General features: G+C 44.3%; 1 protein-coding gene across 5 annotated transcripts in view; it reads right to left on the bottom strand.

Moving 5' to 3' along the window:
- Positions 1-13,442, bottom strand: part of LOC115112465 (tyrosine-protein kinase CSK) — a 49,693-nt gene extending 36,251 nt beyond the window's left edge. The window contains exons 1-2 of one of the 5 annotated variants that reach the window (XM_065012028.1): positions 13,232-13,442; positions 7,352-7,395 (exon numbers count right to left, since the gene is read on the bottom strand). The gene's annotated coding sequence lies outside the window, so the exon portion shown is untranslated. Of the gene's footprint in view, positions 1-7,351; positions 7,396-11,914; positions 12,055-12,858; positions 13,155-13,231 lie in introns of those variants that run through there. The other 4 variants (XM_065012026.1, XM_029639548.2, XM_065012029.1 and 1 more) reach the window with 4 other exon arrangements.
- Between the last annotated feature and the right edge of the window lie 244 nt (positions 13,443-13,686).

Below are 13,686 nucleotides of genomic sequence, written 5' to 3'. Positions count from 1 at the left end.
AATATTTTAATCTACCTTTGGGCAGCATGTGCTGGCCCTGCCACCCGAGCAGTTGGGGGGGGTAGGGGGGACATATTCCCTCTTTCTTTCTACGTGTCCTTATTTTGTATGTCGTGTTTTGTATTATTTGTTCTGCACCCAGAACTCTGGGTCTTGTTTTTCCTGTATGCTCTTTTATGTTTAGATAAGAATTGTATACCCGTCTTGTATACCTATACACCATTCTTGTGTGTGTTTAATAAAATATTTGAAACAAGAAGCTGCTGTTAGCAGCAGAGCCACAGCAGCTCTCTTAGCTGTGGTCTCAATCTCAGCACAGCAGGCAATTTGGTAATCTGGTGCTATTTATAGCCTACGCATATCCAGGCAAAGTGAGACTGCATTCACGTTCATAATTGCATACATTAGTTATGTGTGTGTGTACATACATATGAGGGGATTTTTCTCCGCCACAGGATGTCAGAGATGCCACAAAGGAAATTCTGGGGAAGGTGAGCAGACGGCTAGAAAAGAGGGAGGGGGGGGGGTAGAACCTCTAGTTGTCAAGCAGCATGGAGGCAGAGGGGAGGAGTGGATTGGAGTGATGAAGGAGTCCCTTGAACAGAGACAAATCGAGGCAGAAGGAGCTTGAACCATGAAAGGGGATTTGGGAGGCTGAGAGTGTGAGAGTGAGTGAGAGTGTGAGCGAGAGAGAGAAATGACTGTGCTCGGTCCTGACAGCAGGTTACCGGCACTAGCAGCAAAATAGACTGTTGCAGTGTCTTAAATACGCAGAGAAGCAGTCTGCCTGCCTCAGTCCATGTACCTCATTGCACTGCACAGCTCCCCACTCCATCTACAGGAGAAGTCAGAGTAATAGGTGACAAAGAGCCTCATCACACACAGCAATGAGAGGCTTCAGCATCAGCAGGGTCCTGGTACAACAACGCAAATCACTCATCTCCAACTGACAGACTGTGGCAGGGGAGAGTGAAGGAAGAAGAGTGACAGGAAATACAGAGGAGAGAACAAAGGAAGTGAGGGAGATGTCCATAGAGAAGAGAGGTTGTGGGGTGAAGGGCTATCCCGTGCTGCTGTGGTAAAGGCTTCAGGGCTGCAGTGACAGTGAGTCCTTTACATTTGAGTAATTTAGCAGAAGCTCTTATCCAGAGAGACTTACAGTAGTGAGTGCATACAATTCCATACTGGTCCCCTGTGAGAGTTGTTTCACTCGGACACTAAACATGAATAATGGAGCCACACCCCGCAGCCATCGGACCCTACTGTACACCAGCCAGCACTGCGAATAAATCACACACACAGCTAGCCTGTGAATAATAAACACAGACTTACATTAGCATCCTCCACAGAGACTCACATGCAAGCTCACACAGAGAGTGGAATTGAATTCTCTTCCTCATATATCCTCTAAAGATATAGGCTAGGCTCCTGATGAGACAAAAAAGGTAATTGTGGTAGGCTACAATTCATGAATATCTTCTGATATTATCTTTGTCAATAAAGATATTCAACAAATGAAAAGCAGAATAAATAAACATCCTTCATTGTAATGAAGGCAATGAATTATTGATAGGGAAATTAAAATGATCATATGGTACAGACATTAGGGTTTAGTGAGTGCAAGACTGCAAGTCCTAGAGCTCCAGGTCAGGACAGTGTGCTGTAGTGTGTTATAGCTCCTCTAGTCTCTACATATGGCCTAGATTCACCCAGCACACATCAAGTCAGATCACACAACATTAGAGGTTGACCGATTAATCGGAATGGCCGATTAATTAGGGCCGATTTCAAGTTTTCATAACAATCGGAAATTGGTATTTTTGGGCGCCGATTCTCATCTTTAAAAAAAAAAAAAACATTTTTTTACCCCTTTATCCCCCAATTTCGTGGTATCCAATTTTTTAGTAGCTACTATCTTTTTTTATAATACCTTTATTTAACTAGGCAAGTCAGTTAAGAACACATTCTTACTTTCAATGGCGGCCTAGGAACGGTGGGTTAACTGCCTTGTTCAGGGGCAGAATGACAGATTTTCACCTTGTCAGCTCGGGGGACCCAATCTTGCAACCTTACCATTAACTAGTCCAACGCTCTAACCACCTGCCTCTCGTTGCTCTCCACAAAGAGACTGGCTTCTACTGCATTCGCATAACAGGCAATGTAAGTTGCTAGCTAGCATTAAACCTATCTTATAAAAAAAACAATCACTAGTTATAACTACACATGGTTGATGATATTACTAGTTTATCTAGCGTGTCCTGCGTTGCATATAATCGATGCAATGCTGGGGGATGATTTAACAAAAGCACAATCGTTGGACGACTGTACCTAACCATAAACACCAACGTCTTTCTTAAAATCAATACATAGAAGTTTAAAAATATATACCTGCATATTTAGCTAAAAGAAATCCAGGTTAGCAGGCAATATTAACCAGGTGAAATTGTGTCACTTCTCTTGCATTCATCGCATGCAGAGTCAGGGTATATGCAACAGTTTGGGCAGCCTGGCTCATTGCGAACTAATTTGCCAGAATTTTACATAATTATGACATAACATTGAAGGTTATGCAATGTAACAAGAATATTTAGACTTAGGGATGCCACCCGTTAGATAAAATACAGAACGGTTCCATATTTCCCTGAAATAAACATGGTTTGTTTTCGAAATGATAGTTTCCAGATTCGACCATATTAATGACCTAAGGCTCGTATTTCTCTGTGTTATCATGTTATAATTAAGTCTGATTTGATAGAGCAGTCTGACTGAGCGATGGTAGGCAGCAGCACGCTCATAAGCATTCATTCAAACAGCACTTTCGTGCGTTTTGCAAGCAGCTCTTCGCAAGCACAGCACTGTTTATGGCTTCAAGCCTATCAACTACCGAGATTAGGCTAGCGTAACCGATGTGAAACGGCTAGCTAGTTAGCGGGGTGCGCTCTAATAGCGTTTCAAACGTCACTCGCTCTGAGACTTGGAGTAGTTATTCCCCTTGCTCTGCAAGAGCCGAGGCTTTTGTGGAGCGATGGGTAACGCTGCTTCGAGTGTGGCTGTTGTCGGTGTTCCTGGTTCGAGCCCAGGTAGGGGCGAGGAGAGGGACGGAAGCTATACTGTTACACTGGCAATACTATAGTGCCTATAAGAACATCCAATAGTCAAAGGTATATGAAATACAAATGGTATAGAGAGAAATAGCCCTATAAATACTATATCAACTACAACCTAAAACCTCTTACCTTGGAATATTGAAGACTCATGTTAAAAGGAACCACCAACTTTCATGTTTTCATGTTCCTTGCTCAGAACTTAAACGTTAGCTTTTTTACATGGCACATATTGCACTTTTACTTTCTTCTCCAACACTTAGTTTTTGCATTATTTAAACCAAATTGAACATGTTTCATTATTTATTTGAGGCTAAATTGATTTTTATTGATGTATTATATTAAGTTAAAATAAGTGTTCATTCAGTATTGTTGTAATAAATAAATAAAAAATGTAAATTAATTGGTTAATTTTATTGTATTTTAAAAATATTGGCGGATTAATCGGTATCGGCTTTTTTTGGTCCTCCAAGAATCGGTATCGGCGTTGAGAAATCATAAATCGGTCGACCTCTACTCAACATACCGTCACACAGCCAGAAAGACGCACACAAAAGATGGAGCCAGAACAGACACGCTGGCATCACATACTTTTGTATGCAGTTCTTTTCTTAATGACTTTGTCTGAGCGGAGAGCTGTTTAGAGCTCATCTCAGAGGCAAACCATTCATCATTACTGATATAAAGAATCCTTCTCTCAATGACATTATTATACCACACAGGGCTGCCTGCTGTCTGTCTCCCCCTCTCACATAGGTGCCAAGAAGCCAAGCAATGTGTGGACAAGTCTTCATTAGAATCTCAAGCAACCAACATTAACACATTTAACAAAATGAGGGCAAGAAAGCAAGCAGATGTCTCAATGATGTGAAGACAGGTAGGGTTGGAGAGAACTTAAAACATGTCCAACAGCGGTAAATTGAAAGCCATCTTATCCTACGCCCACTGACTGCATTAGAAAGGGACTAGAGTGGCAGGCAGAATTGATCCCATTAAGAGGAGTGTGAAGAGAGAAGTGGGATAGGCTACATGAGAGACTCCCCTGATAGCGCACACACCATTTCTCAGCCTACACCAAGAGGCCTCTTTTTGTCTGACCTGCATAAAAAAAAGAGGCCATCAGAGATAAGGGGTGTTTGTGCGTGTGATAATCTATGAGATCATAGGCCTAGTGAGAGATGCTTAGAGAGGATTTCTGCAAAGTAAACTGCAAATGCTTGCAGAGGCAGCAGTTGCAGGGAGCCCTGTGGAGCAGAGAGCATAGAGACAAGGCCAACAGGTTGTTTATGACTGTACAATAGCCTCACATACTGGGGGTGAAGATGACCAGTGTTTGTGCATGAGCTTGACACTTAAACTCAACATAAATACAGGCCATTGGCATGTCCATGTCTATGATGGAACCATAGCTAGACTGTTAGCTTTGTAATGCATGACAGCTCAAGACAAAGCATTGCACTGCGGTTAGATCAAATTATTCACATACACATGGATGGGAGATGTTATTGCAAGTGTAGCGAAATGCTTATGCTTCTAGATCCGACAGCGCAGCAGTATCTAACAGGTAATATCAACAATCCCACAACAAAACCTAATAGACACAATCTAGGAATGGGATAAGAATACAAAAATATATGGACGAGCAGTGGCAGATCGGCTAAGATGCAATAGATAGTGTAGGATACAGTATATACGAAATATGTAAACATTCTTAAATTGGCGTTATTAAAGAGACTAGTGTTCCATTTATTAAAGAGGACAATGATATTAAGTCTAAGTAGGCAGCCGCCACTCTGTGCTAGTGATGACTGTTTAACAATCTGATGGCTTGAGATTGAATAACAGCCTCCATCTCTCTGTCCCAGCTTTGTCTGTACTGACCTCGCCTTCTGGATGGAAGCGGGGTGAACATGCAGTGGCTCGGGTGGTTATTGTCCTTGATGATCTTTTTTGCCTTCCTGTGACATCGGGTGTTGTAGGTGTCTTGGAGGGTAGGTAGTTTGCCCCCGGTGATGCGTTGTGCAGACTGCACCACCCTCCGGAGAGCCCTGCGGTTGTGGGCGGTGCAGTTGCCGTACCAGGCGGTGATACAGCCCGACAGGATGCTCTCAATTGTGCACCTATAAAAGTTAGTGAGGGTGTTCAGTGACAAGCCTATTTTTTTCCAGCCTCCTGAGGATGAAGAGGTCACCACTGTGTCTTCTTCAACACACTGTGTGTGTGTGTGGACCATTTCTGTTTGTCTGTTATATGTACACCGAGGAACTTGGAAGCTTTCCACCTTCTCCACTGTGGTCCCGCCGATGTGGATAGGGGGGTGCTCCCTATTCTAGTACAGGAGGGGGCTGAGAATGCACCCTTGTGGGGCCCCAGTGTTGAGGATAAGCAAAGTGGAGGTGTTGTTTCCTACCTTCACCACCTGGGGGCTGGCCGTCAGAAAGTCCAGGGTCGAGAACCAGGGTCTCAAGCTTAATGATGAGTTTGGAGGATACTATGGTGTTGAATGCTGAGCTGTAGTCAATGAACAGCATTCTTACATAGATATTCCTCTTGTCCAGATGGGATAGGGCAGTGTGCGTGTAATGGCGATTGAATCATCCGTGGACCTATTGGGGCGGTAAGCAAATTGAAGTGGGTCTAGGGTGGCGGTGATATGATCCTTGAATAGTCTCAAAGCACTTCATGATGACTGAAGTGTTACGAGGCGAACGTCAGCTCTACTACTCCCTCCCCTCTTTTCAAACATAAGAAAACAGGACGGGCGCCTACCTGAATAGAAACTAGTTTTCGGGGCAAAACATTTAACTGTTTGGACAAACGATAACACCCCAGCCAGGTCAGGCCCAGCAGAGGTCAAAGTCCAAGGAAACATGAGCCATGGAGTGGGAGCAAAGAGTAGCCTCGCATGGCAGAGGTTAGGGTGCTGGTAACCCTAGCCCACACAAATATAGGATTAATTTAGGATACAATATTGATCCATAGGTGAAAGGGATCTGGGTACATCCCACTGTGAGGACCTCTAATGCACTGTTCATTCTGAAACCATTAAACTAAGATACATGAAGGCAGGAGCTACTCCTGAAGCATTTAAACAAAATCTCACTGCCGATTAGTACTTATGACACTAGGCCTTTCCTTCTCTTGCTAGAACAAAAGTGGCACCTGCAACGAACCTACGGATTCTACTTTTAGGATCGCAATGCTCGCCAGTGGCCGACTTTTGTGCTCTTTTTGTCTTTAATTTTTTTGCCCCCTTTCCGTGGTATCCAATTGTTAATAATTACTATCTTGTCTCGTCGCTACAACTCCCTTAAGGGCTCGGGGGAGACTAAGGTCGAAAGCTATGCGTCCTCCGAAACACAACAACCTAGCCGCACTGCTTCTTAACACAGCGCGCCGCCAACCCGGAAGCCAGCCGCACCAATGTGTCGGAGGAAACCCCGTGCATCTGGCTACCTTGGCTGGCGCGCACTGCGCCCGGCACACCACAGGAGTCGTTGGTGCGCGATGAGACAAGGATATCCCTACCGGCCAAACCCGGACAACGTTAGGCCAATTGTGTGTCGCCCCACGGACCTCCCGGTCGCGGCAGGCTGCGCCACCGGGGAGGCAGACTTCTGTGCTCTTTGATTGGTTCAAACTCCACATGGGGAGCCAACAAAAAAATATATTTTTTATTAAAAAAGGTCATTTTCACCGTACATCTACAGATGAGCCAATCACACTTAATATGCGATGTAGGCGATAGGATTTTAGCTAGCTAAGTGCACAGACGCAATGCACAAAACACTATCTACTTCCTCCAAGCTAGCTAACCACTGTAGCTAGTATTGACATAATTAAATCACAATGGATTAGCTAGTCTCTATTAAAACAGCTGCCCGTGTTAGCTAGCTACGGACACTGCACTGTTGTGCTAGCTAGCGAATATGCTAACATTAGCTAGCTAAACATTTGGCTATGGGCTGGCACTGGCAGTATGGGATTATGGAGGGAAAAAAAGCAACATTAGCGCAGATAGCTTGGAATCTAGACCATAAGCACGGATGGGCATTGCCAAACAACGCTACTGCAACCTTCTGGTTTAGAGTATTTTAACAAGGCTGAGTGGCTGACGAATTCCAAGGTCTTTGCTGTGTGAACACAAAAAAGGGATTGAACGCTGACCCTCTGTTCAGAGGTACTAAGTACTGTCGGCAGGCAAACGTTTGACAATCCTACCAGTGTGTGTGAGCTTTAATACTCACCCAAACTCTACCCGAGTCCCTGCCTCACCACAATGAGGTTAATGCTGCAAAACAAACCAACCAACACGGTCAGAACATGCAGAATGACTGTCTGGCACATTATAACATTCCCCAGAGGCTCAGAGGAGTTGTTTGGGGAGGAACTAGCGACAGCAGGGGGTTATTTTCCCCAAAGCTAACCCTGATATAGTAACGCAAAGGCCTGGAGAGATGCAACAGCTAGGCAGCCTGTCAGCAGAATGCTGTGTGTGTGTGTGTGTGTGTGTGTGTGTGTGTGTGTAAAGTGCAGAGCAGCACTGTTCAGACTGGACATCAGCTCTCCACCCCAGCTAGATGCCCTGTCCAATAACAGACATAAACCACTACAAGAGCAGTGTCTGACAGTTAACTCATTTCCTGAAGCTACTATTCTTAGACACAGGAAACTGAATTGGCATTCTCAAAATTGAAGACGTTCCAGGAGTTGAGTGTGAAGTAGTAACAATACTGCAAAAAGTAATTATAGCTATTTATGCAGTATTAACGACACTGCTAGCTGACACTCTCAGTACCCCAGTCAAGGACTGAAGAGAGCATTGAGAGAATTAAACTAGTGCTGCTTGTCTTAGTAATAAGGGTGATAACACAACATGGCTGTACGGTGGAAGGCTTTCACAAAGAACATGACCAGCCCCCCACCATAGCAGAGTATTCTGAAAGAGAGACTGCAGACAAGCACATCACTAATCATGCTCAGACTACCAGAGCAATCATCCTCATTAAGTATCAATCAATAGCTGATGCAAGTTCCTCTCCTTTTCCAGAAACCGTTCTCATGTGTGAGCTCGTCTTGGTACATCTTGATTGGCCAGCTAGCCCTTGGATGAGGGCTGCCATTGGCCTGATTGAACTGCTGTTGAGTCAAACGTGCTACATCAAGTTCAGAGGTGACTTGCAAGCTGATAAAATCCTTGAAATCATCTGCTTTCAGGAAGTAAACCTAGCATATAACCTGCAAAATTATCAAAGAGCGTGTCAGGTAAAACTGTTAAGAGTTCATAAATCTAGACACTTGTAAGTGTCTACTGATCAATTGTTGAGAATTCCTTCGTCTTTGATGCTGGTTGTTATTTGAAGTTAGCTTGTACAAGTTGGCCTAAATTCTATCAAACAGCAGATGATAGTAGATGGCTTCCCCACTGAGACAGATGTATCATCTAGGACTTATCCCGTGTTCCATACAAACAGGTCAGTCTGTCAACAACAATGTAGATAGGCTATATGAGTCTACCCCCCACGGCCCCATCAGTTCCATAACAACCAACATAATTCTCTCCCTTTCATTGAGGGCTCCTAAAATCCAAAGTTACACATCGACCATAGAGCTGCTCCTAGGGAAGTGCGGGGAAAGCAGGGGAAACCACAGGATAAAATACAGGACAGGCAAGCAGCATACATCTCTTCCCTGCAGTGACTTCACAACACTTCCTGCTAACTAGGTGACCACAGGGCCAGAACAACCTCAGCCCTGTGTGGACAAGACAATGAGGGTCACTTATTAAATACCACATCCCCAACAGAAATAGGCCAAACAGGTAAAGCCCCCAGTCCACAACAATTTGACAAAATACTTGTGTACACTAAATATGGCTGAGGTGCAGGCTACTGACATGACATTTCTATGATATGCCCGCTCCCAGATCAAATGCCACAATCAGAATCTATGATACCAAACAACGGTCAGTCCGTCATCCACCATCAATTTAACAGTCAGCCAGTCAGGTTAGCCAGCCACAGCCAGTCAGGTTAGCCAGCCACAGCCAGCCAAATATGTAACAAAGTGTCTTGATGTGAGCTCTTCTACATGGCTCAGTCTGTAGGAGGAAGTGACCTTCTGTTCCCATCGGCGCAACATTTATCTTTTTCTCATTAATTCAAATCAGCTCCCACAAACACAAAACCCTGACTGATGCCTTCCAAAGCCCAACATTTGAATAATTAACCATGGCCACCTGACCGTTCGCACAACAGGGGATTGTGCAATTGTGTTCTAAAAGAGGCTGAAAACATAAGAGTAAGGCAACAAGGGATAGATGGCATTCAGTGATTGATCTTCAATCACCTCTCCTGTAAATCTGTGTCTACTATATTGAGCTGTGGAATGTCTCTCGGTGCAGTCTTTAAATCATCACTTGAGAGTGATTACTGAGATAAAAAAAAGTTTGGGTTGCAGCAGGTCTCAGACATGGCAGGCAGCGCTGCTGTCGACTTGTCAAGTTAACAATGTCACCCTTCTCGTGACACACACACTGCGGTTGGCCTGGGAAGGCAACAGTTACTGAAAGTAGTGGTGTAAATGTGATTCTTAGTCAGTAAACCTGTGAGTGTGTTAAAACGACAACCACATTCTACCAAAATCTGTGAAGGACCTTTTATAGAAGTAAAGGAGATGTGTGCTTTTACACACCAACGCAAACAGTCAATTAGACAAATAACACCTTAGGCAGTTATTCTAATCTGGGTTTTGGGTCAGATTGGTGTAAAATGATTCTCAGCAGGGAGCGAATCTCTCACTGGGTCTCAGTGTGTGTGTGTCAGGCCAGCAGCTGTGCTCTCCTTAGATGTGTGAGGGTCCCTGTGGCTGTCCAGCAGGCCCAGTAGCAGGAAATACATGCCCCTCTCAAGGAGCAGCCTGCCTGGCCTGCCGCTGCCCAGATGGAGATGCTCGCCCACTGTGTTTGTGCCTCAGACCGCCACCACAATGCCCCCTTTCTGCTGGGCGGTAGGCAGGGCCGGAGGGGTCTCGCCCTCCATGTGGGCCCCAACACAACACTGCTCCTTCCTTCCACAGCTGCTGAACAGAGAGAAGGAGACATAGGAGCACCAGAGGGAGAGAATAGAGAGCAGGGCTAATATGGCTCTCTGCCACCTCTACTCCCATGTTACATAGAGACCACAGTGCCAGGGTTGTTTTAATGACATAGAATAATATGAAGCTGAATGGCTACAAGGCCAGCCTCTTTGAAAGCTGCACACTGACTGCACTGTGTGAAAATAATTATAGTGCATTGTAGTAGACTTATGGTGGTGCTACTAAAACATGTTATTAGTATGACATGGTTCTGATTGGATAACTTAAATTGATCCTAGCATGATCCACCACATACAGAAGCCAGGGGTCAAGGTGCATGTCAACAAACACCATCTAGGCCTAGGCTACTTCTCTCACCATCTTACTGCTAGATATTCAAGAAACAGAATGTAGCTCAAATGCATGCCCTAGATGTGCCTTGTTGAACGAGACAGCAGGGGGTGTGGGGCAATTTCTTTCCTTCCCGGCCCCTAACAACCCACACAGGCACTGCTCAGACACACACACACACAAAACTAACCAACTCATTAACCTCAAAACTACATTTCTCCTCTAAAAACAACTATGCCAAGCCAACTTAAACTGATTGAGGATGATGGAGGTAAAAGGGAATTAAAAACAGGAACATCTAGGTACGCTAGTCTAGTGCCCACCAGATCATCTTAATGCCACTTTCAATTGAGGACTACACAAATCTACAAAACAAAAACCAACATGCATTCCAGAGGAAAAAAAAATTAAAAAAACATTTGGGAGGAGAAAGAAATAGAAAGTGGCAACTGTTTAAAGGTCAGGGTCCTTGGCCTGTTGGCCAGGCTTAAGATGTCTAATGAGAGAGTGTACGGCAGACAGAGAGCAGCCATTACCTCCCTTCCTGCTGAGTGTGTAAGCTGAGCTCTGAGATACTAAATACTTCATTGAGACAAGGGAGAGCAGAAATGAGCTCCAGCTGACCCCTCGTCTTCTTCAGCCTGCCATGCTCAGTGGCTAATGCAATCTACCGTCAGTCAATCAATCCCTCAGTCGATCAATACTGCAGTGTGAGCTATTAACAAAGAGCAGAGGAAGGTGTATTGATGGTTTGGTGTGGTCATGCATTCCGTACCTGCATGGGTCTGCCTCAGTAGATGGGGTCTGTCGCTATCTCACTAGATAACCATGGTGCATGAATACTGGAGCAAAGCGAAAGATAGACGGGTTGGTTGTTTTGGAACAAAACCGAGGAGTGTGCAAAACAGACAGGGTTGGCTTAGGCTGTGGACAACGTGTATATTGTGTCCAAGGTTAATAAAATAAAATAACAAATTTCAACCATATTAGCACATATTAGCACTGACATAAAATTATTTAAAACACCTCAAAACAAGACATGGTATCAATAAGTCTTCAAATGAGCCACTTATAATTCCCAAATGGTAGTTTGCTTGCAAGAATGACAATCTGGCCATCCAGAATCACAACACGCCGAGTCCTGCCCCATGGAAGAACTCATGACGTTGTCAGCTAACCTATCTATTCAGCAACTCTTGGTAACAAAATGGAAGTTTGCTTGCAAACTTCTTAAACAGTGCCTTTTGACAACTGCCTTCATCAGGGTATTAGTAGATGGTCTGCTTGCCTTTACAGATAGAGATGAGAACAGCAGTCTTCAATTACTGCATACCAATTCTATAGCCTACCCTTATGACCTAAGTGCATACTTGCTCACTTACCTTGAGTGCACAAGAGCACACTTTGGGATAATTGGGACGCAACCACTCACTCAGCCTCCATGTGGACGACCCAACAAGGCAGCAGAAGGCCCAGCTCAGACAACAGAGCCCAGACATGTTGCAGTCTGGTTTCCAGATACCTCGGGGGATAATGAAAGGCAGGATCAACTCCTCCCACCATCCTGATTACAGATTTTTCTCTAATGGAAAACCCAAAGCTACAGTATCTGCTACATTACACTTTGCACTTAATAACCATATAGTGAAGACGGGGCATTTGTTAGGCAGAGAAGTGATTTAGTTCATTACTCCTCTATGATGCCCAAATTGTTCATGTGACATGTTACCATCCACAACCCTTGAGAAGTAAAACAAAATATTTCACACTGCATTCACTATAGGCTTTTGACACCGGTTTCTTTAAACCTAACTGACAGCACATCATGCCAAGTACAACAATATTATGGTGCTCTGTCACATTGACAATAGTATACTTCCAATGCATGTAAGCTTACAGCCTAACTAATACCAGAAGAAGAGACAACCAAAACAACTGAACATAACCAAATGCTCTAGCTTCTGATTACCGCTATGGCTCATAATAACAAAGACAAGGTTGTAGCTAAGTGTGGCAACAATGAGTTGAGGCTACATGGTTTCAGACAGGCATGCCACAGCACGCGAGAACATGGGGTTACATTGCAACATTTGTAATGATAGGGACAACAATGTTAGAAAACGTGTTGACGGAGGATTGATTATGACAACATCCTCAAACCTAAATCACAACAATGAACAAATCACAAATTGTCAGATATTAGTATGGAACACAGAACCATATTCACTCACAACAGTGTAACTACATTGAGCTGTGCACGAGGCCAGGCGATTAACAATACAATTCAGGCATGCAGTGACATTTTTCCTTGCAGACAATAACATACCCACTTCCTGTTTTCCTTGTCGTTTTTGCTGAGCTGTCAGCGGCCACAACACAAACAACTCAAACTACCCGTCAAATAACCATTTGGTTCCATCAATTGGCTGACCCTCCTGGCCGCGGCACCAGTCAGTCAATGTGACTGATCGAAGGAACTCGGAGGTCGCTAATAATGTAGCTAGCTAATAGCACCGGTTAAATGGGTGGAGCAGTTGGACAATTCAAAACAACTTGAAATTACATCGAATAGATGTAGCTATACCGGCGGTAAGAAACTGTTCAAAAATACAAAACCGCCTAATATTTCAAAATATTCTCAAGCTTTCCTGTGCTGCAACACGGCGCTAGAGACACTGCTTGAGTGTGCAACAACTCACCGTAAGAGATCGCTTTATGTTGACCAGATGTCTTTACAACTTAACGCGGCAGGCCATGAAGATGATGTCTGTTATTTCGAGCATCCCGTTTGTCTACCGTAAAAAGAAGAATATCCCAATTTGACGTTTGGACGCTCGCTCTATGCGGAGTTCGCACAGGCCTCGTAAATGAAATGGATGGCCTCCCCCTCCTTCCAACCAGCAGCAGTACGCATGCGCTAATTTATTGGCAGCAACACACACGGGAATTTCAGCTGACTGAAGACGTGTGAGCTGTGAGTACAACCTTGTGGTCAAACCAGTGATGTGGAAGCAAAAAACATCTCCCTAACAAAATGCGGCCAAGTTGCAGTTTGCAGGAAACAGATATCGAGAGAAGAATACCTAATGGTATGGTCCTTCACTACTGATACATCATTAACTCTTTTTTTACCATTTGAATGAAATGCCTGATC

The sequence above is a fragment of the Oncorhynchus nerka genome, linkage group LG27 (assembly GCF_034236695.1).
Source record: "Oncorhynchus nerka isolate Pitt River linkage group LG27, Oner_Uvic_2.0, whole genome shotgun sequence".
NCBI classification, from domain to species: domain Eukaryota; kingdom Metazoa; phylum Chordata; class Actinopteri; order Salmoniformes; family Salmonidae; genus Oncorhynchus; species Oncorhynchus nerka.
The sequence above is the reverse complement of the archived record's forward strand: the minus strand, read 5'-3'. Positions and strand labels throughout refer to the sequence as shown.